The sequence below is a fragment of the Acinonyx jubatus genome, chromosome B1 (assembly GCF_027475565.1).
Source record: "Acinonyx jubatus isolate Ajub_Pintada_27869175 chromosome B1, VMU_Ajub_asm_v1.0, whole genome shotgun sequence".
Lineage (NCBI taxonomy): Eukaryota > Metazoa > Chordata > Mammalia > Carnivora > Felidae > Acinonyx > Acinonyx jubatus.
This window is the reverse complement of record NC_069382.1, coordinates 57,058,202-57,083,273: the sequence shown is the minus strand read 5'-3', so window position 1 is coordinate 57,083,273 and position 25,072 is coordinate 57,058,202. Positions and strand designations below refer to the sequence as shown.

At 44.0% G+C, this 25,072-nt stretch overlaps 1 protein-coding gene and 1 long non-coding RNA gene across 7 annotated transcripts in view; one reads left to right on the top strand and one right to left on the bottom strand.

Annotated features, from left to right (window-relative positions):
• Positions 1-11,341, bottom strand: part of MFAP3L (microfibril associated protein 3 like) — an 84,670-nt gene extending 73,329 nt beyond the window's left edge. For 5 of the 6 annotated variants that reach the window (XM_027068881.2, XM_053216714.1, XM_027068898.2 and 2 more), the window contains exon 1: positions 10,006-10,335. The gene's annotated coding sequence lies outside the window, so the exon portion shown is untranslated. Of the gene's footprint in view, positions 1-10,005; positions 10,336-10,675; positions 10,776-11,094 lie in introns of those variants that run through there. The other variant, XM_053216716.1, reaches the window with a different exon arrangement.
• Positions 1-25,072, top strand: part of LOC113602267 (uncharacterized) — a 293,893-nt gene that overhangs the window by 243,801 nt on the left and 25,020 nt on the right. The window contains exons 8-11 of the long non-coding RNA XR_008296039.1: positions 8,143-8,224; positions 9,370-11,459; positions 11,994-12,092; positions 12,583-12,608. This is a non-coding gene — a long non-coding RNA (uncharacterized LOC113602267). The remainder of the gene's footprint in view (positions 1-8,142; positions 8,225-9,369; positions 11,460-11,993; positions 12,093-12,582; positions 12,609-25,072) is intronic.

Below are 25,072 nucleotides of genomic sequence, written 5' to 3'. Positions count from 1 at the left end.
TAGCCCTGCATTGGGCTCTGGGCTGACAGCTCAGAGCCTAGGGCCTGCTTCAGATTTTGTGTCCCTCTCTTGCTCTGCCCTTCCCTCACTCATGCTCTCTCTCTCTCTCAAGAATAAATAAACATTAAAAAACAAAACAAAACAAAACTTAAGAGTCAGATGCTTAAACCAACTGAGCCAGCCAGGCACCCCTCTACCCATTCTTAGAAATTGTGGGTAACTAGGTCTATTCCTCACCATGAAACTGACTTTAAAATATAAACCAATATTTCTCTAAAGGTCGGTCAGTCTTCAGAAACACATCCTTCCTTACACAGAGCCCTGAGAGGCTGAGCTGCTCCAAACACAGCCTATGAGCAGAGGCTGAGGGAATCTGGTCTGTCAGAGGACTTGGAGTCACTGTCTGACATGAGTAATGTATCTGGAAACTGTTTTTTTTTTTTTTTTTTTTTAATTTTTTAATGTTTATTTTTGAGAAAGAAAGAGAGAGAGAGAGTGAGCGTGGGCAGAGGAGGGACAGAGACAGAGGGAGACACAGAATCTGAAGCAGGCTCCAGGCTCAGCTGACAGCTCAGAGCCCCATGTGGGGCTCGAACCCATGAACCCTGAGATCATGACCTGAGCTGAAGTCATGGCTTAACCGACTGAGCCACCCTGGTGCCCCTCTGGGGACTATTTTCTATGCCTGAAATACACATTCTTTTTATTGTGGAGATGAAAAGCAAACGCCTACTTAATTTATACCTCAAAATGTCGAAACCATCCCTCACTTCTTATCTCTCCATTTGTTTGATTAAGTCCATTCAAATTCACAGTGTAGGAACTGGATTACCCAGGGTTTCTTCTTTCAGCAGAGTAAAATTTCATCTATTTGAAAAAATATGCTCAATAACTGAAGAAGGTGGTTAAAAAGGCTTTTCCTCTTTCCTCCTTTACCAGCTTATTAACACAAAGTGGAATTGCATAATGAATTATTTCTCTGAATCACGTATGCCAAGTGTGTTTCATAGACACTAAGAACTGGATCTTAGTGAAAAACAGATAGGGAGAGATCCTGTAATTCAAACTCGATTTGATTTGTTATTAAGAGCGCGGCAACAATGTCCCTTATGCTCATCTAGCATTCATGGTTCATGAAACAGTCCCACAGAAGGTATCCCATCGGAGTCTCCCACAGCCCCAGGACATGGGCAGCCCCATACTGACGGTGCAAGGGCAGAGCCCACGAGTGGAAGCCCCTCACAGGACCTCATCTTCTCTCACTCCAGGGCCCTGGTAACCCATGCCCATCTATCAGGAGTGAATACCACAGCTTGGCCAAACTGTCTAAATGCCATAAGTGCCCAAACGGTCATCATGGTTGTTTAAAATGAATACTTTCAAAATATTGATAATTGTTTTAAAAATTATTATTTAAAAAGTCTGGACGTAAGAGCAATATCTTTCAAAATCTGGTTGAATTTGAATAATCTTCTAGTTGAGTTTAGTGCATATCCTAAGATCAATCTTTCTCCTTCAAAGTTAAGTGTTTTTCAGTGTGACAATATGGAAAATTACCTTAACTAAACAAACACACAAACCAACCACACCCCCCCCCCGCCCCCGAACAAAAAAAAACAGAAGAAAGTTGAAAATACGGATTCATTGACTGCCACACGGGACTTCTGAAGAAAGCTTTGCCATTCTCTCAGCTTTGACGGAAAGAGGCCCTGAGCACACTTGCCAGATGTCCTTAATGATTTCTCACCTCTGAAGTCAGATTCATCTAAGTGATAAAAAATTAAGGGCCGGTTATATCAATAAGCTGAACTCAAAGTATTTATGAGGCCACTATTATCAGTTTAGTACCAATTGCTGTGGGGATTTAAAAAAATTTAAAGGCCAGTTCTTTACCCTAATGGTGCTCAGAATCTTGGTGATTCTTGCATACAAAGCAATATATAATTAAGCACTAAACTGGGTAAATACCACAGAAATTCAGAGGAGGGGCAGCTGGAAAGGTCACAGAATGTTCCCTGGGGTTGGTCAAATCCTGCAGGATGAAAAAAGGAGACAGGACAGTTTTCTCAGCAGGAGTAATGGCTTAGTTTAGACAAACAGCAATGGAAATAAACATGGCATGCCAATTAAAAACAAAAATCAATGCTATAGTATGTTTTCACAAGGCTCATGCAATGGATCTGATGTGCATCCCCATCTCGAGAACTCGGATATTAGGGTGCTCCTCCAGAAATTATATTAAAAAGGGGCCTTTAGGTCTGATTAGGAAAAATGATAATGAGGGCTCTGGGACAGTTGCTCCATTACTTACAAAGTAAATCTAAACACAAGTGAAAGAAGAGGAGACAGCCAGAGCATGGAGACAGGGATGAGCTACCCTGGGAGGGCAGGAAGGAAGCAAAAATACACTATAGGTCCAGGGTTCATTTGCACAAGGAGTAATGTTCTGCCCTCAGTAAAGTATTGGTAATACTCAAATGTTTTCTGGCAATTAACTTCAAGGTCCTCAAAAGTGTTTTAAGATGGAGAAAACTAGGTTATCTTTGGGAGGTCTAACAAAAGCAAGTAATCTAGGGTTGTTCAAACCTTGAAGGAAAAAAAAAAAAAAAACTTCCCTCTGACCTGGGACTGATATCGGGCATGACAAAAAGGTGGGTGGGGAGAGGGCAAGAACAGAAGTACAGGCATGATTAGTAACAGCAGTACAGCCCAGCACCTGGCTTTGGTAGGGAGGCAGAAATCAACTAAGTGAAGTTAACAATAGCAGCTGAGAAGCAAGAAAGCTCCATGGTTACCAGATGTTTGATCCCTCCCATGGCCATCCTGGGGTGTGAAGACCCAGAAGGAAGTCCTGGGTGAAACTGAGAGCCAAACACTAATGCAGTCTTTAGGCAAATACATCCCCACGCTGAGGACCAGGGAAAGTGGGTTTTGCATCTTTAAGAAAACATAGTCCCTATACATCTACTTACTTCTTTACGGGGGAGCTTGGCCACTGAGAAGAAAGGAATTAACTGGTCAACTTCAGATGGTTCCCACTCTCACAAATATTATAGAGCTCTTGCTAGTTCCAAGAGGGTACAGAAAGGTGTAGACCCCAGAACAGAACATCCCATCTTCTCTAGGAGAGGGGCTGCTTTAATGAGCTGATGAGAATGATGTGAATTATCCCCAGTCTGGGCCCTCCAGTCCTGAACCAGAAGGGACCCATCAATGGGTAATTCTGGAGCACTTTATTCCAACCCATTTATTTCCTTAAGGAGCACCCAGCTTTCCCTTCCACTCTTCCTGGTGCCATCAGCCAACTCAAATCCTCAATGGAAGGGAAAGATCTTGAATTAAATTTAAACACCTGCTCAGCAAACTTCCCTCTTTTGCATGGATTACAGAGTCAACTTCAGCCCAGCCTCTAAGACAGTTGCCTTCCAATGCAGAATTAGGGAAGTCTACCCCACGTCAACATGTCAACATGGTTTCAGTCTCATTAGCATCCCCAAATCCTTCTGCCCAGAAGCTGATGAACCATCAGGGAATCAATTTCTTCTTTCTCTGATGCCTCCCTTACAAAGTATGTGCCCTGCAAAGAAATTCTGATTTCTTCCTTCACACACAGCTCTGCGTTTGGGCTTTCCTGCTCCTCTGCGGCTTTAGGTCTCTCTGGTTAAACACACGCAGTGGCAGTCAGTCCCTCTGGTCCTGCAAAGTCTGGTGCTCAGCGGGAGAACCCTTGAGACAGTATGCCTTCCCACACTTCTGCAGTACTTGACACAGATAATGCAATCATGTGGGAGCTGCTTCAGATGCGTCCTTTCCTTCCCTGCCCACATGACTATCACATCCCTGGTTTGTCCCAGGTTTATGTGCTCATCATCTCTGACAGGCACCACCCTAGCAGACTCCTTCCTCACTGGCCTTTAGTCTCACCTGCCTCCGATCCACATTCTATGTTGTTGCTGAAATCAGCTGACTATAAAAGATCTGACTTAAAACATATTCGATGTGTTTGTCAGCAGTATAAAACTGCTGTATGTCCTCTAAAGGACATACATGATCCTTCATGATCTGACTCCTATCCACTCTTTAACTGTACCTCTGGAGTTTCCCCTGGCCCTCCCCTTTCCTGAGCTTCTTGTATTCCCCACAGCACCTCTGTGCCTCCAGCTGGCCATACTTTCATATCCTTGCACATCTGGCAAACCCCAACTTGGTTTTCAAGTCTTGGTTCAAGATCCCTCCAGGACTCACCCCAGATAGCCCTGGACACCCCTGTTTTCACTGACCTTTACCCATACCTTCATATTTTTTCTGCAATTTTGTGCACATCTGTCCCAAAATTAGATAAACTCTCAGGTCATCAGTATTTGTTGAATGGATTGATGAATTAATTAATGAGTGGATGAGAGAAACTTCTGAAGATACAGATTTGGAGATATTGGTGTATGGGCCAGTGGTACAGTCACGAGGGAAAATAAATCACCCAGAAAGAACATAGAAAACCACAAGACGAAAAGACCAAGGTTATAATTTGGAGAAAAGAAAGACAAACCCTCAGGGAAAGAGAAATAAAAAAAAATTTAAAAAGCACGGAGAAAACTAGGGGCTTGTATCCCAGAGACCAAGGCAGAAGAGATTCAAGAAAGAGGGAATGGTTTGCACTGAGCTAGTCCTTTACAGTGGTAAACGATAATTATCACATCATTGTATAAGGACATGTGGGTAAAAATCTTATAAAGTTATGCAAATGGAGGCTACACAATATAGACACAGTTTTGGTTTTATTAAGATAATTCTTAATCAAGTCTCACTGTTTCCAGTTTCAGATTTTGCCAGCCCACTGTTTTCCCTTACCATGTTATCTGAAAAGTGTATTTTTCTCTTATCAATTTTTTTTCCTTAAAAAAAGTTTTTTTTAATGTTTATTTATTTTTGAGACAGAGAGAGTGCAAGCGGGGCAGCGGCAGAGAGAGACAGAGAGAGAGAGAGAGAGAGAGAGAGAGAGAGACAGAGAGAGAGAGGAAGACACAAAATCTGAAGCAGGTTCCAGGCTCTGAGCTGTCAGCACAGAGCCCGACGTGGGGCCCGAACCCCAGACTGTGAGATCATGACCTGAGCCGAAGTCGGACACCAAACCAAATGAGCCACCCAGGCACCCCCTCTTATCAATTTTTTTCTAACATATAGTTTAGTTTGAATTCAGAGCCACTCTTGTAACACTAAGGTGGATTTCTTCAGTTTAGGTTTTCTAGACACATAGAGATGTCAACTGAATCAGACTAGAAGTTTTTATATGACAGAAATTAAGCCCTTGTACTTAAGAGAGAGTGAATAAATAAATATGCTTGGAAGGAATGACTGAATTTCTTATATTTTTAACACAGAAGTTCGGTCATCTAGGATCATACTATTATCCATACCCTGGCCAATATGGAGCCCATGGCAAACACTGCGAAACATGGCCAAACATGGCCATTTTCCCGCTAAGCCTGCAAAAGCCCACAACACCCCACAAGCTTCTAGCAACTGGTCAGAGCTGGCCCAGGTGACTTGAGACAGTACATCATCTCAAGTTCACTGCATTAGACTTGAGCTTTCCTAGTCCTCTGTTGGTGTCTGCATGGTACACAGCCAGCAGAGCAGCGGTCTGCTAAGAGGAAAATGGGAGGAAACAAAGTAGTTAAAATGTGACTTAGCCCTTCTGCTTTTTACCTTTAGGACCTTCCATTACAGACTGAACGAAAGTTTCTTAAGCTAATGATTTCACACACACACACACACACACACACACACACACACACACACACAAAAATGCCATTGTAGGTCAATTCAGAGAAGTGAATTACAGAACACGCTACTTCCCGTTATCTGTCACTGACCACCTCTGGCTAGACACCTTTGTTAAATGGCTGTATGAAACTCGGGGTTTAGCCATACATTGCTTTTTTAGGAAGATAAATCTGGCAGTAGTCTGTTCTTGCATGTTCCTGTTTAAAAATGCTTAGCTGGTGTCCCATTGTTTATCTGTATGTAATAGGACAAAATCCAAACTCCCCTGCATGGCATCAACTTCACCACGAAAGGACCATTACGTTCTCCTTCTCCTGCCTCTGTTCATTATTCCATCATACCAAGTCTTCTTCTTTTCTATGACACTAAGTTATAAATAAACTTGGTGACTGTAACATACAAATGTATTACCTTTCAATTATGTGGGTTAAAAGTTCAAGATGGATCCTACTAGGCTAATCAGAGAGTTGGCAGGGCTGGGTTCCTTCTGGAAGCCTTAGAACAGCATCTGTTTCCTTGCCTTTGCCAGCTTTTAGAGGGTGGCTGAATTCTTGATTTGTGGTTCCCTTGCACCTTGAAAGCCAGTAATGGCCAGTCGAATCTTTTGCACATGGCATCCCTCTGACACTGACTTCTGCTTTCCTATTCCACCCATACGGACTCTTGTGATTACACTGGGCCTCCCGAATAATCCAGATAATCTCTCCATCTCAAAAGCTTCAATTTAATCACATCTGCAAGGTCCCAGAGTGGACAGCTTTGGGGGGGGGGCATTATTCTAATTACCATACTGGTATTCCCTCTGCCTGTAGAGTTCATGTGTCTGCTTAGAAGACTTCCACCCAAATTCCTCAGGAATTCCTTAAGCCCCCGTGGAAATGTCACTATTTTCATGGGGGCCTCTCTTCCTCCAACCCAAGAGGCTCATTTCTCTGGTCTCCTCAGTCGCATGTACAAATACCTCTTCCTGAAGCACTTACCTCACACTAGAGTTTATTTGTCCTCCAGTATGTGTCTCTGACTAGATTCTGAGTCACTAAGTCTTATTTGTTTCTGCAGCCCCCGGGGCCTACCTATTAAAGGCTGTGGGGAAGAAAAATGAATGTTATATTTTAATGAGTGAAGACCTTGGGTGGAGGCAGAGGCAAGACAGTATGTTTGGAGTACAGCTTAGAAACTAGTTCTGACAGCTCTGAACTGGGTCTTATCACATCATCAACCAAACCCCTTAATCCTTTAACCATTCCAGGGAGGCACTGTAGCAAACTTGAACCATTTGCATCTAGGGATATTTCTAACTTTAATGTGAATTGACATGGATCACAAAATGTTAAATTTTTAGTGTCTTCCTGGGCATGGTTGGAAAAGGGCAAGCTGCACCCCCAGTGCTTGGTCAGGTTAGGGAAGTGATGCTATCCGAGTGATTTCTGAATTCCAAAAAAAATGACACTCGTCTAACAAACCTGACTGTACTACGTTGGAGGTTAAAAGCAACTTTGCCACAATATTTATTTGGTATTTCAGTATCTGGAAGCTCTTGCATTAAAAAAAAAGAAAAAGCTCCAATTAAGCAAAGTTGAAATAGCCTCAATTATTTAAATCGCAAGCCAAATGAGAGGTTGAATACATTATGGTCACACGAATGGGGGGATATCTATTTTTTTTAAATGTTTTATTTATTTTTTGAGAGACAGAGAGCGTGAATGCGGAGGGGCAGAGAGAGAGGGAGACACAGAATCCGAAGCAGGCTCCAGGCTCCGAGCTGTTAGCACTGAGCCCGATGCAGGGCTCGAACCCACAAACGGTGAGATCATGACCTGAGCCGAAGTCGGATGCCTAACTGACTGAACCAACTGGGGGGGGGGGGGGTGGGAAGGAGGGGAGTGGGATATCTATTTTTAAAGGCCAATAGTTTGCTGTGAATCTCCAATGTCACTAACAACACAGTACAGTATAGAAATCTGAAGACATGGAAATAAAATGAAAAATGACGTGCCTAACAGTTTAGCTGGAAGAACCCAACAGGGACAAAAAAGAAGCAATTATCACCTGTTTCCTGATTGGAATACAAAGTCTACCCTCCTATTTTTTTCATTAGTAAAACCCTTCATTTTCTTCGTTAATAAGACCCCTCTTCAACCTAACTCCTGTCAGCTGTGTTCATTTTAGTTTAGGGGACTCCGTCCTCTGGTGGAATCCCTGAAGCCAGAAGCAGTGTTTCAACGTGCCTCTTGTTAAATTTCATTGTTTTTTCTAACCTTGAAAAAATGAGATGTTTGGATCCAGAAGAGTCCTACTGATCTGCATTAGAGCTTACATTCACCAAGAAGAAAACTAAAACCTTGCTGCTTCCTCTAGGTCAAGAAGAGCCCAAGGCTAAGGGGAGACATGACCGACTTCCATTGGGGAATGCAGCCAGAGAACACGACCTGTGTACTGGGTGAGTTGCACATATACTCAGTACTTCATGGCAGACTTTAAATGTGATGCATTTTTATAGAAAAGGGAAGTACAATTCTCAATATTTGCTCTGTTTTCTTTCAAACTTCTAAATTTTTCTATGAATGTATTTAGAAGTACATTTAGGAGCAATGAACACCACCAGCCAAACTCTTTGGCTAAAATGGAGGAAATTGGTAGAAATACTAATCATATTGCTATTGTTGCTGTCTGGACATTTCAAGCCTTCCCTGTTCTTAAATCTTGCTTATGTATAGGCAAAAGCATAAAGCCCACTGGGGAAATCACTCAGAGTATCTGGAATTAGAGCTGGAGCCATCTCAGGCCAAAACAAACATTAAAGGCTATTCACAAACCAATGAAAAGTCAATGCACCTCCAAAGCATATTAAGGTCTGTCAAGAATGCAAACAAATTTTATAATAAGCTTAATAAAGAAAACAACTGACCTACTAAGTGGTACTTATGGAAACAGGCTTGAGAATATAGCCTTAGAGGTAGAACTGGTTCCCACTAGAACAAGAATTGTTTACCTTGCTCCTATTAAATCCAATAATCCAAAGAGTGGTAATGGTACCAACTGTTTTAGGAAGAACCAACAGTAGAAACTCCAGTGGGATCTACAAACCGCATTTTTCTGTAAAATACCAGTAGAACCGCATCGTTCCAACGTTCTCTTTTCCTAATATAAATCTTTTTCCATCTTTCATTTCATCCTGAACAATCTTACTATGTTCAGCATAGTAGCAACTGAAAAAAAAAATGTGTTTCATCTAGAAGCAAAAGTGAGAAACCTTTACAAAAAACACTGAGCTTCTCCAACGCTAGATTTCCAAGTTCTTAATATAAGCTAAGATAACGCAAAATAAAGACTGCCACTGTAACCAAACTTTTCTGCTATCAAGTATCCTTAAAAACAAGGACAATTCAACCATAATAGATTATTTTCTACAGCGTGAGCAGATAATGGACCTACAAACATTCTTCCTTTTTTGCTGGCTTGCTTTATAAATCTTGCAACTTGCAAGCTCAAGTTGTTTTTGGAGGCGAAGGCAAGTTAATGGTCGAGCTTAAAATAAATAGGCTTTGCAATTACTTTTTTTTTTTTTTTTTAAACCCAACGAAGCACGTTTCCCCATTCCACGCCATGAAGCAATTCGATGTCAACTTGCTATGGAGTCAAATGCGACAAACTCTGAGAGCTCCAGTCGCGAGGCGGCGGCTTGCTGCACCCACAGCTTCCCGCACTCCTGCAGCATCAGGACGCGGCACTCTCTCGGCTCTGGGCGCAGAACCCAAACTCCGGGCCTCCCGGCCACGGGACAGTACACCCTACCCCCGTCCCGGGGAAACTGAGGCACGGTGACCCAAGCGATCTGGAGTCTGGCGAAGGCCCCCGCCGCTGCTTGGCGTTCTAGTGGCCCCGGAGGTTTGGGAGGCTCCTCGGCAGCACACTGTAGACACCGCGCTCCTCACCGTAGGAAGATTATGGCACAAACCCAAGAGGTGGCTGTCCCCAACCCACCGGCCCCCGGGATCCCGCCCCGCACGGATCTCGAAGCATCCTGCGACCCCCCCCAGGAGCCCGCTTCTGGGACCTCGCGGCGCCTCCAGTGCGCAGCCTACGCCTTGGGCTTCGCCAGCCTAAGCGCCCGAAAGTTCCGCGGCCCCAGCGTCCGCAGCGACCCGGCCGCCCACCCCGTGCGGGGCTCCCTGCCACCCGCGCCCAGTCGCCCCATGCTGTCCCGGCGCCCCTGCTAACCTGACGCCGCCGCGCCACTCAGGTGGCCGCCGTGCGCCTCTCGCCATGGCCAGCCTGCGAGCTGTCGCCGCTCCGCGCCCCGCGCCCGACGCCCGGCAGCACCGACTGCGGGCGAGCCGCCTCCGCCAGCGCCTGGCAGCGATGCGGGCTGCGCCGCGGGCGGCCGAGAGTGCGGAGCTTCCCACCTACAGGAGCCGGAGCCGGCCGGTGCCGAGCATGCCCAGTGCGGCTCGCCGGGCGGCGCGGAGGCACGGGGCCAGGCGGGGTGTCGCCGCCGGGTTTTCGCTGCAGCCACCGGCGCGGGGCGGAGCTGGCGGCGCCGGGCGAACCTGTGGGAGCTGCGGGACACGCCCGCAGAGGAGTGGGGCCGGCTGGGGGCGCGGAGTCCCTCATTCAGTTTGCGCAGCCTCCCGGGGTGGGACTCCGCCGGCCCCGGGGCCCCGCTCAAGCACGTCTTGGGTGTTGCTGGAGCCGAGGGCACTTATTTCCGACGCTGTGGTGCTTGGGCAGCGTGACTGATAATTGTCAGGGGTCAGGGCGCTCCCAGGGCTTCCAGCGCAACTTTTCTGAGCGTCGCGTCGCCTTGTTGTTTAGGGACACCCGGGAACAGGTTTCCTAGGATCCCATCCTGGGATACCGGAGACAGCCAACGTCCAGCCCCTGAACTTACCGTGTCTCCAAGGCCACCTGTCAAGCCACTTTGCAATTAAAAGCTTCGCTTGTCTCCCCGGGTGACTCTGCTGTCAGTTCTAAAGCCCACACTGAAGAAGCTGGAAGAAAACACAGCAGGACGTTCACTGGTGGCTTCTGAGAGGTGGGGTTCCAGGGATTTTAAATGTTCCTCATTTTCGATTATTTGTAGGTTTCTATGTTTTCTCTAATGAACGATATGGTGCTTTTTAAAGAAGGTATGTTATTCTAAAATTATTTGTAACGCCTGCAGAATTTCGGCAGCACGACCCTGCGACGTAGGCAGCGCCCCCCGCCCTCCTCGTTTTCTTTTTAGACTTGAGGGAGACAATTTCTGGGGGCTGGGCCTGGCTCCTCCTCCCCGGCTCCATTCGGCCCGCCCCCTTGGCCACGCCTCACCTCGATCCTTTTACTCCAGTACCGCCCCCTTCTCCTTCGGCTACCGCGAAAACTAGGAGAGGTGGATTTTCAACACTGACGTTCCCCGTGGCTCTTGTAGCCAGACTGGGCATGTTCCGCCGCCGGGTCAGGGACTGCTGACAGGAGAGAGGCGTCTTTAAGCAACTCTCAATCTCCCTCCTTCTTCACTCTGTCCTTGGCGAACGAAACAAAGTAGCATCTCCGACCCCCTGCCCAGAGCTCGGACCTGCAAAGTGGGTCAGGACTCGACTGAGCATGCTCAGAACAGTGCCAGAATGCCGCACGCGGCTGCATCTCGTTGCCCAAGGTTGATGTAGCTGCGCTCGCTAGTCACGACCTCGAAGGTCAGGAGGCGGGTGCAAGCGGGGGGGGGGGGAGGGGGGGCGGATATTGCCTTGACACCTGGACACGTCGCCCCTACCCAGGCTGAATTGGGAGGCAGGAGCAGGGTGCGTGGGATCTGGCTTATAAGTGACTCAAAGCCTGATTTTTCCCTAAAAGATTGAAATTAGAAATCATATTTTAACATTAGCTTTATGGCATCTCCAATAATCACATATTTTAGCTCTAAGAACTTTTCAACCCATCTTTCTTTAGAGAAGTGTAAACCTTTTTTCAAGTATTTAATAAGAACTCTTTACATTTGTAGTAGAACCCTAAATTCTCACTTGTTTTATCAAAGATTAAATGTTTGTCCTCACTTTCAAATAATTCCGCAGGATTATATCCCCTCCCCCCCCTTTGGACAATTCTTTGTTTCCTCTGACTCTCCTGTCCACCTCTTTTCAAATTCTCAGAGAATCTGCAGAATACTCTCTTGCTGTCTTAGATAGGCTTGAGGCAAGTGTGGGAAACTTGCTCTGAATCCTCTGTTGCAGAAGAGAACACTGAAGTGCAGAGGGATAACAGGGAAGAGATTTTACAGGCTTGTGGTGAATAAACTCAAGAACCCAGAGAGAGCCTTGCAGTAAGGCCAGGTGGGGGAGTGGGATACTTTTCTGTTTTCTGTTTTCTATCTGAGGAGGAGAAAGATAGGCAGGTGATGTTTGGTTTGAGAGTGGGAAATACCCTCACTAAGGGTTGGCTTCATCTCAACCTTTCCCTCTCATCCAGCTCTGGTTCAGCTTTGGCCTGATGGGAGGCACCGTCTTTAGGTGGAAGGTCACTCCTAGGAAGAACCTCACTGTCTCCCCCTAGACTCTAACTTGTGCTCAGGTCACCCTTATCCCTGAACTTTGAGACTCCATTGTTGCTGGTACCTTCTGAGCACTGCTGTTGATCCCTACAGACATCCACACCACAAATAGTCTGGCTGGGGGAAAGATGGGTAGGACATCTCTTTAACAGTCCATACTGCTATTCAGATGGGGGAACAAATGAAGCTTCCTGGTCCCCAGTCTTCAATGACACAAACCTTTTTTGGTTTTAATACTTTTCTGACTGTTCCTTCTCCTCTTCTTTCTCCAGGTTCTTTTCCTTTGGACCACTCCATTGTAAGTTTTCTGTCCTATGCCCTCTTCTCTTCAGCTCTCCCTAAGGGTGCTCATCCAGTGCTATGACTATCAGTGCCAAGGTGGTATTCAGTTGGTGTGTGCATATGGGGCCATGGTAGCTGTTGATTGTCCAATTGTTTCTGGTCCATCAGGTACCTGCTCTGATTGGTCAGTATCTATGCCTCACTATTTGTCTCTATTGGTTATTAATATTTTGAATATTATCTTTACTCCTAACATTATATTCCTCTCCAAATCTCCCTGCGTTCAGACCTTTATATGTCATCTACCAATCTTAACTGCTATGACCCTCGGGAAACTTGAGCCAAATATGTCTCAAAACAGAACTTATGAGCTGTAGTTATTCTTCTACTTAAATGTCCTAACTTGGCTACTGGTGTGTGCCCCATAAAAATGAATGCTATCCTAGATTCATCCATCTGCCTTTCCTCTGTCATCCAGTGAGTCACTGCCCTTAGACATCTCTGAATACAGACCCTCCACCTGCATTGCCTTCTCGGGTCCGTCATCCCTTCTAAATGGGTTCTCTCTCTCTGTGTTGCCTCCAATCTAGCCTTCTTGCCTCCTCAGACTTTTCCTTTTAAGCAAATTATATTTCAGCATATCTGCTAAAAATCTTAAATTGATTCATAGTGCCTTCAGGATAAAGTTTTAAGCATGAACTGGCCCCTGTTTCCCTCTCCAGATTAGTCTCCAGCCAGTGTCTCCTCATGTCCCATATCCTAGTGGATGCAACCTATTTGCTATGGGAATTCCTGCCTCCATGTTCTTTTAGTTCTTTTGTTTCTTCTTTCCTCTTGTTCACCCCTTGGCAACTGTTAAGCCTTCAAGGTCCAGTTCAGGCTGACTCCCCTGTGACCTCCACAAGATGACTTCATCCTGAATACTTCACCTGTATCATATACTTTGTCTTCATTTTTGATACTAACCTTGATTTATTATTTTTTTTTCAACTTCTCCATTACATTGTAGGCGATGTGACAGCAAGGGCTTGTCTCAACCATCTTTGTATCCTTATGTTCAGTTTTTAGTAACATTTTACTTAACAAATGAATGATAGACGTTTGTACCCTTGCGATATTTAAAGTTCATTAATTTTTAAAATTCTTCCTGAAATTGTAAATGGAATGCAAAGAAAAAGTACCAGAACAAAGTCACATCACATACAACCTGCTGAATGATTATGTTTTTTGAGCAATATAAGCAAGATTCAGATTTGACCTTAAACCCAGTGAATTTTTTACCGGCTTCGGAAATCAGGAAGCGGTTTGTGAGCCAATCTGATTTTCTTGTATTATCAGTCTGTAACTGCTGAAAGCTCAGCATTGTATTGCTAATTAATCCACAAATTCCATTGTTCTCTATCATTGTGTTTCCTTCCCTGGGGTTGTTATAATCCTCTAATTATATAGTTAGTCCTTAGAATAGATTTTGTTTATTTTTTTTCTGTTGAAAGTATGGCACCTCTGGAAAGCAGATTAACCCTTTAGGAATGAACATAATTTTTATGGCCTACCAGTTCCCATTGTCTTCCCAGAGCTCCTACAGCTAACTTATGGAGGGGACTGACCACTGGCTTCAGAACCCTCCACGGGATGAGGAACACATTACAGACCTCCTGGATAGAATGGTCTATGGGGCAGCAATTTTAGCAAGCCCTGAAGGGGATTCCAGACACTGTATTTGAGAACTGTAGTTCTACATCATGTAATAACTGTCGGTCCAGAACTTCAAGTATCCCCAGTACTGGTTTTCTTTGGCGGAGAGATATATGTGAGTGGGAAGGGAATCGGTCCATTTAAAAAAAGTGTTGTCCATATTTGTGCTTATTAAATAGCCTTGACTTAGAATCTGGAGAATATAGGAGAGTACGTGGCAAAGTAGCTTCTTGGTTTTCTGTGTGTTGAACCACAGGGGTTTTACTTGGTGACCATGTAGGCCAGATGACCATGTAGGTATTATTCTCCAGCACCTCTTCCCTCAATTCGGCCTTCTTTGACAAAGGGTGACTGGGACAGCAGAAGGTCTGACCTTGTCCCCTTCCTGGAAGAGACAATAAGAGGTTTATGAACCTACATTAGGCCTTTTCCTTGTTCCTGGGAGTCTGAAAGGATGCAATTAGGGAGGGGCCAGCAGAAGGGATGAAAGAAAACAAATATGTCTCCCCACAGTCTTGTGATTTGCTGGCCAAGGAGAGGGAAGCTTCCTGAGAAGTCTGAATGAACATTAGAAAAATATTTTCTTCCTCGTCGTGGGTTTAGACTGAGTATTTGTGTTGGTCCTTTGGAGGTGTGTGTGCATGTGTGTGGTCTAACCAGTTAGCCAGCTGCAAAAATCAGGGCAGCAGATGGCTTGCCTGCTACTCACAGGGAGCAGAAGCTCCAGCTTATAGGGTCACGCCCTTCCTGGACCTCCCTGTGAGACAACACTGAAGCCCTGCCCTCCTGGACAGTTTGCCAGCCTGGGACATTAATGGGCATTGTAGTCGAGCCTCCCACCCCCCCCCCCCCCAGGGCTTCCTTGTGGACAATGACTCCCATTTAAGGAAATGAATTATTGGCCAGAGAAGAGATGAATCTAGAAATCACCACCTCTGTGTAGGAGCTTTCTGAAAGGTGGATGGATATTTGCACAGGAAGGTCAGAAGAGGGAACTCCTTGGTAAGAGAGGTGTGAAAAGGAAAGGCTGACTGGGGCCATGGGGTGAGTCCTAGGGAGACCCCTTTGTAAAAACTTGACTTCATAAGTGCCTCTCTCTTGGATTCTGGAAAAGTTCTGTTTTGTGCATAGCATGAAGTTTTGTTCTTCCAGCTTACATTTTCCTTGGGAAGGAAGGAAGGCCAAACCTTCACTTTCCTACGATAGGGTGGAGATTGGTGTTGGGTGACCCAAGTTATCAAATGAACAAATCACTGTCTGACAAGTGGGAAAGCAAACATCCAAAGGAAGCCAACATATTTTCCAGGAGTCCTACGAGGACAATCCTTTGTCCCCAACACTTGACGGGGAGGTCACAGTACCAGCTTCAGAATGCTGCTCAGGCACCAAGGGCTCTCAAGCCCAGGTGAGCCTCTGGAGCATCACTGTGACCCCAACTGGAATAACCTGATAAGTCTGTGCAATGAGAAATCCAAAATAAACTCTGAAAGTAATTGTCCATCTCTGTTCTGGTGATTTTCATGCATCTCTCTCTTGAGTAGCAAATATACTAGAGTTCAGAGGGAAGGGAAGGAAATCCTATATTTTTTCTTTTTGTCTTGTGGTTAAATGGGACACCAAAAGTCTCTGTGTGGATACAGGGACTTCTGTGAGGGCAAAGGCTGGCAAGAAGCCCCAAGCTGTGGCTGGGGCAGAGAGGACAGAGGATGAGGTGGAGGAGAGGGAAGTATTAGCTCTCTGTGGGGGCTTACGGTACTTACAGCACCAAGAATGGGGGGAATAAGATGCCAGCCCAGCAGTAGGTAGAAAGAGCTAGCTTTCATTTGGTAAGATTTGAAGGACACTGGAAAGCTTAGAAGCCCCTCATTCTATGGAGATCTGGTTTCCTTTCTTGGAGTCTTCCCCTCTGCTGGGCCAGGTTTCCATAAAGCAAGGAGCTGTCATCCAAAGCTCAGGCCTTTCCTTGAGAGGCTCCATAGTGGGGAACGTGAAGGCTCTGGACGTCTACAAGTGAATTGTCACCATGGCTCAGGGCTGAGAGGGCCCTAAAATTTACTTTTTATGATGTTACAATGGTGGTTTGAGCCAACTCTTGGAATAAAGTTTTCTAACAGATTGAAACTGTTCTTTCCCATCACAAGGATGCAGCTCAGTGTGCTAACCTTCAATGTGATCCTGCCTTACCTCTTTCAAATAGTAAATACAACTTCTATATGTAATTAATGGAACCACTGTGTTTGGTTCATTCTCCACCATGGATGCGTGTGCTTATGAAAAAATTTTTTTTTTCCCTCTTAAGGATAGTGTTGGCATTATGACATAACTGTGGTTATCTGGCTAAGGGAATAGGTTTCCCATTTGGACCACCTGCTTTTCAGGCATATATGAACTTTGAAACTTCTCTTTAGTAAGTCTTTTCAACCTAATCCAGTATAGTTTCTGCCATATAATAGATGCCAATAAATTTTGTTAAGTTGCATGCTGGATATTGGTGTTAGAACTACACATTGGAGTATCTTGGAGGCAGGCATTTTAAAATACAAATACCATCAGTTGCTCGGCTGGTCTGAAATGCCATTCAGATTTTAGCCTCTCAGTCTGTATGATATTGATTCTGCTTTTCTTTCTGATGATGTGTTTCAGGAATGTCACCAGCATGTTTCTTTTTGATTTGGGTCAGCTGGCAGAAAGGCAAGGCTGCTAATAAATTGTGAATGAGTATATGGCTGAAAGCATGAACATTTTGAAGGAGAAAGTTACTAAGGAACAGTTAGTGGCTGATTTTTCAGCATCATAGTTTATGGGTTCCCTATCATAATTCCTGCTATTAATTATATGTAATAGCATTTCTGCTATTAGTTTCAAGGGGTCTTCATTTTTGCTTTCATAGGAATTTTAAAGGTGGCATGATTTTGAAATTAACCATCCATAAAACTGGAGGAATTTTGTGACTATATTTACGAACTAAATGGGCCGATTTTCTTAAACTGAGCAGAAATTACGATTTGGTGCTTGTAAGGGTAGAAGGTAGGATGTAGGGTGAGGTGGCTCAGAGATACAGCTAAGTGTCATTAATAAGCATAATGACATTGCCTAACAATGACAGGGAGAAGATAGAGTGGAGTATAAAAGGACTCTGCAGATCTGTCTTGATGTGATTGATTTCAGTGATTTATAATTCTGTGTGTGTGCTTTGGTCCATAGCACTAATTACTGAAGATGGACTAAGCTTGAAAGGGGGAATACCCAGCCTGTCTTTAGGAGTCTTCTACTGTTACATGAATATGACATTTAATCACATTAAAAGTCTACTATTGCTTATTGCTCATAAGAGACAGGGTAGATAATGAGTTCACCTAGAGCAGCTCCCTGTCATCTGTGAGCCCTTTACCAGCCTGTAATTTACCTGGCCCTGGGCCCCCACTCCTAAGGGTACCGGAAAAGCCAGAGAACGAACGAGATTTCTGAAGGTGTTAGTGTTAAAAAAGAGCACCAAAATAGTCATCCAGGGGAAAGTCACACTCCCTCTCCCTGCCGTAAGTTCATTTTATAGCTTGAGGTCTGGCATTTTGAAGTTCCTACATACTACAACTACGGACTAGTACTAGGAACTTTGGGGACTAGGGTGTTTTGCTTACAGAGGTCTTAATTTGGATTTCTGTCTGTCTCTTATTTTTGCTTGTATTTACCGTCACACTATTTTTCTTGAGAGTGTTCTTTGCCTGCCTTTCATAATATTGTGGGAAGGGTCGTGAGAAGACTAATGGGGAGATGAGGAGCCCAAGCCCATAAGGGAAGAATCCAAGAGACTCCTCAGAGAGGAGCCAGACTGCAGCTGTCCAACAGCATCCCTGTTACCCAACTTCCAGGATGGTTCCCGAAGATCACATGCTTCAATGTTTGAACTCATTGATTTCTTATAAGATTCTAGCTCAGGCATAGGTTTCCCTTAAATTGTTAACTAACCTAAAATATTCAAAATGTGATATGACAGGCAAATCAGGAACACAGAAGTTACCCAGTTCAAGGGTCACTGACTCTTTGATGCCTGCATTTAGTACAAAAATGTACCTTTTAAAATTTGAGATCTACTTACAAATGCATTTAAATTGTTAAGAAACCATATTAAGAGAGTGGTATCGGCAGCTTCAGAGAGGCTGATGTATTATCAGATCCCTTCTTAGGCTTCCCTTGCTCAACGTCCTCAGCTTTCCCCAACCCCTGGCTCCACCAGCGTCTCATTTCCTGTAGGAGAAGGCCTTAGTCTAAGTGGATCTTTCTTCAGGCAGTGCTAAGGGGGCCAAGAGGCTGAAGTCTAAAAGCACGGGGTCCTGGGGATCTTCTGGGTGCTCAAGGTTACCGTGGATCAGGAGTGTTGTATCCTGCTTCCTGCTCCAGCTCTTTCCTGGTCCCTGTCTTATTTTTGCTTGCATTTACCTTCTGTCATCAGGGTTGAGGATGATAAAAGAATGTAGTTAGAAGTCATTTGCCACTGCTCTTAATCCTCCTCCCCGCTATCTCCCAATCCGTTATAGTGATACCAGGTGGAAGCTTGGTGTTGGGGCTGATATGACTCCCCACCATCCTCTTATCAGCTCTGCTTTACCAAGCATGGGCTGATGCCCTGCTAGTTTTTAGTGCTAAGCACTGTTACACCTGACTCAGTCCTATTAAAGATATCTAGCATCCAGTGGATCACCCCTGGGGATTTCCTCAGAGCTCCTCAAATGCCAGTAGGACTCTCAGAGCTGCAGCTCGATCTGGACTTGTAGTTTAGAGCTGTGAGTTCCTTGGAAGGTCTAGAGGTGGGGCCATGTAGTGATAGAAAACAGGATTTTTTTTTAAGTTTATTTATTTATTTTGAGAGAGAGCACACACACGTGCACGTGTATGCGTGGGAGAGAGGCAGAGAGAGCAGGAGAGAGAGAGAATCCCAAGCAGGGTCCATGCCCAGCGAGGAGCCAGACTCAGGGCTTGATCTCATGATGGTGAGATCATGACCTCAGCCGAAACCAAGACTTGGATGCTTAACCGACTGAGCCACCTAAGTGCCCTAGAAACAGGGGTTTGAGAAGGGGGTATATATATCTTCACTTTATGCTCTTATCAACTGAATGCAACTTTTTAATGGAATAATTACCTTTAATATCTGTAAATGCATATTGATAGTTTTAGAGTGAGATTATTTTCTATTTGTTGCATTAACTGTCAAGGTGTATCATCCTAAACATTAAGGTGACTGTGGATCACCAGCACACATATGATGACATGGTAAGTTGAATAATGTTTTTTCAGTTTCAGTATGATTTACTCTTAATATCACAATAAATTAGCCATATAATTCATGAGTTTTAGAATGAATTAGATGTAATATTTTGGATCAGTGAAACTAATATTGCGGTAAGAGGAAAAATCAAGTCTAATGCATGCATTTTAATTTATTATAAAACAAATATGCCAGATTTGTCTACAATTCAGGAAGATTGCATAATTTATAGTGACAGTTCATTTACAAAAGAACTAGGGTGACTTTTTTTTTTTTTTTGGTAAGCTATCAAACAAATTGGAGAGTGACTCTTATCCCATGAGTTATTTATAGTGGAAGATTAATAAAACCATTAAGCATGATGAATGAATTTTCAGTGACAGGCTTACAGCAAGAATACATATCAGCAACAATAAAAATATAATGAATTTTATGTTTTTAATCAGTCCAAAGAATTTTCCTAAACATCAAATTAAGTGATTTCATTTTTATCTGCTACAACATTAAAACTGTTTTATTGTGCAAGCTACATTTAACCTGCATTGCCTATGTACCCAAACTAATTAAAACTCCTGAGGATAGAGGCCACATCTCATGTTCTTGCAGCCTGCATCCACAGTATTATTCTACACATAGTAGGTGCTTGCTAAATGTCTGTTGAATAAAATATGAACTTAATAATGACTTATACAGTTTTCAAATAAACTAGTCTCCATTAGGAAAAGAAGTATATGGAGAAAAAGGCAACGAATTCATTTTGAATAGTTGTTTGCCTAAAAAAAAAATAAAGAATGATTATTTGGTTAGAAGCAAGTTGACATTTGGGGATGTGGCTTCTCTTGTACATCCAGGTTCAGAAATTAGTATATAGTAAAAATTAATCTAGAAAATTTCTTACATTGACCATAATATTTAACATACCTGTTTGAGTATATAATCTATTTCCAAAAAGGAGGGATGAAAGGAAAGTCTCTATACAACTGTCTGGGTGTCAGATCCATCTGTTTGGAAGATACCCAGCAAATTCCCAGGTGAATGGAGTCTAGAGGGGAGACATGTAAGGGTTGCTGCTTGACCACAAGATTGATGCCATTCTGTCTTAATATCAAACCTCTGTAACTATAATGTCTAAGAGATGCATGATGCTATGAGGATTAAACATAATAAGGAGTCACATTTTCTGTATCTAATAAGGATCAGATGCTAAAGTCAGAAGCTCCAGTGCCTTTTGTCCTATAAATAGGAGTTTTGTGAAGTGAAGTCCATGGCAATTCTTTGATTCAGTGAAATAATTTGCGAGTTGCTGCAGCTCCATGCTTAAGCCATGTTGGAGCGAGGTTGGCACAGAGAGGTTTTGAGCCAGTTTGAACTGTTTGTTGAAGGCCTGTTTGGTTGGTTACTGCTCTCAGATAACAGCATACTACAGCATGCCAGTGAAACCAAGATATCATTTATGTTTGGAATTTGATTTCACCTTGTACTGGTTTCTAAAGGAGTCTGTCCAATGTTTTAAGATGGTCACAAGGCAGATTGATGAGGCATAATGGATCAGCACAACTTGTCATCATTTAAAGAAAAATGTGCAGCCTGGTGGGCAGTCTGAAGTTGATTAAATGACTGAGGTCAGTCATTAATAATGTTTTATTTCTGTTCCATTTGTGTGAGTGCACCGTACATTTCTTAGCCTTTCCTTTAATGATATCCTTACTAATTTAAGTGCCATGCAGGACTCTGTAACCTGCTTAAGGAAACTGGATGATCAAAACTGAACCAAGGGTTATCCTGAAATAACTTGATGGTTTAGATGCGAGGAATGCTGAGTTAATTTTAGGCTTGAAATATCAGTGGCTGCAATGGCTTATCTTAGCAACGAGATATATTTCTGACAGTACTACGGAGAGCTTCGGCTACAACATGGTTTTCCGGGGGTCACAAGGGCACTGATACTTGCCATGTTGTTGAGTAAAACCTGAATGATGGAGAGTGTGGATTTCATGAGCTCCACGAATCTTTGTGTTCTTCTCATTTAATCACGCTTAATATTTCCAACCCAGAGTGGAACATAATGAACCCCGTTCCAACAGGCCTGGCATTCTATGGGAGCAGAGTAGCTGGGCCTCCATAGGCTGAGTTGCTCTGGAGTAAGAGTCTTCTACATATTGCTTTATCCCGCGAGCATCCTCTGGCCAGACTGCCGTGGATGCTCCTCTCCTCCCATTGGTGTATCCTACCGCTTGAGTTGTTTTCCATCTACAAAATGGGAATAGTGGTCCTTCCTTCGAGTGCCTGTGATCTTGTGTGTAAAAGTGCTAACTAACTGTATATGGCATTTGAATGTACACTGAGAAGCTCCATACACACATGGGCACAGCACACTGTCACTGTGGAGGTGCATTTGCTGTACTGTCGTAACCCAAAGTACAGATTCAAAACCCATTGGTTTGTGTACTGTGCGCATAAGAGTAATTTCCATGAGAGAGGACCTCAAAAGATGGGCAAGACTGCATAAATCCTGTGTGTGTGTGCTATGGACTGAGTTCTCTCAAAATCCATATGTTGAAACCCTCTCCCCCACTGTGATGATGTTAGGAGTAGGGTTGTAGTTAGGTGATGAGGGTAGGATCCTCTCGCTGTGATTAGTGCGAGAAGAAACACAAGAAGGTCTTTCTCTCTGCCATGGAAAGACACAGTGAGGAAGCAACTATCCACAGCTGGGAAGAAAGCGCTTACTAGAACCCCACCATTCTGATGTCCTGATCTCAGACTCTAGCCTCCAGAACTGTAGGCAATGTCTATTGTGTAAGCTGCCTAGCCTATGGTATTTTGTTAGAGTAGCCAGAACTGACTAAGATGGTGTGTTTCCAGAAAACATTTATCTAGAACCTAGCATCATCCCTCAGGGTAATAGTCTTACACTGACTCATGTCTCCTTATATGCAAGAATCAGCTTACAGCAGGACAAAGGAGTGATAATTTCAGCATCAGCCAACATTAGTGCCATATTAGTGCAGTGTGCTGCTGTCATGAGGGCCTGAGGAGTTTTCTTTTTTGTAAGGATGCAGTTACAGGAGGTTTTCAGGATAGAGCGGCTGTGTTTCATGCAGTTCTGTTTTGTTTGTTGTTTTGTGATACTTGAGGATAATTCAAAGCATCTCTTACAGGAAAGGTCTACGATCATTTGCTGTCACTGAAATTCTTGGATTCTGATTTTTTTCTTTAACTTAAAAACAATGTTTTTTGATGTTAGAGAGACAGAGCATGAGCAGGGGAGGGGCAGAGAGAGAGGGAGACAGAATCTTAAGGAGGCTGCAGGCTCTGAGCTGTCAGCGCAGATGCAAGGCTCGAACCTGCAAACCAAGAGATTTGACCTGAGCCAAAGTCTGGTGCTCAACCAACTGAGCCACCCTGGTGCCCCTTCTTTAAATATTTTCTAAAAAATCAATTGCTTACAAATTTTGAATGCTGTCAGTCATTCCCTACCCTTGCCTCTTTTCTGGAATTGCAGTGCTCTGTGTACAAAATTTGTAAGGAGTGGTAGTGCTTGAATGCTTATGTCTCTAGAAAAAATTATTCACTCAATTTATTTTTATTTCTCCTGGGTTTTTGTTATTGTTGTTGTATATTAGGCTCTTGTCATAGTTTTTTTCTGTCTTTTAATTTTTAGAAGCTCTATCATACAGTTTTTTTTTAATGTTTTATTTGTAAGGGAGAGAGAACACAAGTGGGGGAGGGTCCGAGACAGAGGGGGACAGGGGTTCAGAAGCAGACTCTGCCCTGAAAGCTTCGGTGCTGACAGTGTGGAGCCCAGTGTGGGGCTTGAATTCACTAACTGTGAGGTCATGACCTGAGCTGAAGTCAGACACTCAACCAACTGAGCCGCCCAGGAGCCCCCAGATCATACAGTTTGTAATGTACATGTTGGACGGGTGTTTTTAAGTCACCTTAAGTTCTTTTCAGAAATGGAGATACATGTTAATAAATAAGCCACCAAATAAGCAAAGAGATATGGACATATTTTATCCCCCGGAATCAGCGCAGTACTGCCACTAAAGCTGGAGAGGTATAGATGCGGGCATCAGGGTCAGGAGCACTCTGTATCATTTTTCAGGTTGGCATTCGGAGTTGAAAGCCCAGTTCTGCCACACAAGGTAGTCCATCTGCCAACCGATGCACCATTCGAGCAAGAACAGGAAGAGTAACTCAAGGAGGGCGGTGTGACTACTTAGAGCCTGATGTTCCAAACAAGATGGGGACTAATCGAGCAGTGGCACAGCGCGCCCCCCCCCCCCCCCCACCGCCTCCACATGGTGCAGAACTCAGACAGGAGCCTCAGCTGGCCTCTCTTGCTATTTCACTGGCCTCCACCAGCAGCTACTTCATTTCAAATTGGCAAAAGAAGATTTACTCAGAGTCTTTGGATTTATACAGCCTCTGCATGACACAGTTTGTCCCCTGATCTGCAATTCTAATAGACTGCTACATCTGAATGCTCACTGGATTTCACTGGATACATTTGTACATATATGATGCTGAGTTAAGGTAGTGGGTTTTGGTTGATGCGTGTGGTTGGTTTGCTGGGGTTGCTATAACAAAGGACCAGCTACTGAGTGGCTTAAACAGAAACTTGTGTCATAGTTCTGGAGGCGGGAAGTCCAAGATCAAGGGGTCAGCAGGCTGCTCTCTCTCTAAAGGCATCAGGGAGGGATCTATTCCAGGCTTCTCTCCTGGCTTCTGGTAGTTCACTGGCTTGTGGCAGCCTAACTACAGTCTTCACATGGCGTTCTTTTGGGGTGTGTGTCTGTGTCCAAATGTCTCCTTTTAATAAGGACACCAGTCATATTCTGGCCACCCTACTCCATTGTCGCCTCATCTCAACTACATCTGCAGCCACCCAATTTCCAAGTAAGGTCACATTCTGAGATATCTGAAGTTAGGACTTCAACCTAAGAATTTTGGGGAGACACAATTCAGTCCATAATAGTGCAATTGGCATGAAGATAATCAACTTATAGAGGGTTAGCACCAGTAGGATCCTAGAAGATTAATTATCAGATGCAACCCTCTTATGAGATTAGTGGGCAGTAAAGAGCACATTATTTTAAAAATTAAATTAAACGAAGTGTCTTCTAAACGTTCTGTAATAATTAAAGCTCCTTTATGATTTCTCATATCTCTCTCCCAACCCAAATGGCCCTCCTCTTTCTTTGACTCTCTGCCATCATCCCAGGTCTAGCTCACCTTTATTGACTTCAGGAAATCTTCCTTAAGTATTCTCACCAGCACACTGCCCAGTTCTATACTTGTAACCTGCACCACTAACCTGATTTTTATTAACTGGCATCGAAATGTATATACTACTTTATGGTTTTTTTCTTTAAAAATTTTTTTTAACGTTTATTTATTTTTGAGGCAGAGAGAGACAGAGCATGAACAGGGGAGGGTCAGAGAGAGGGAGACACAGAATCCGAAACAGGCTCCAGGCCCCGAGCTGTCAGCACAGAGCCTGACGCGGGGCTCGA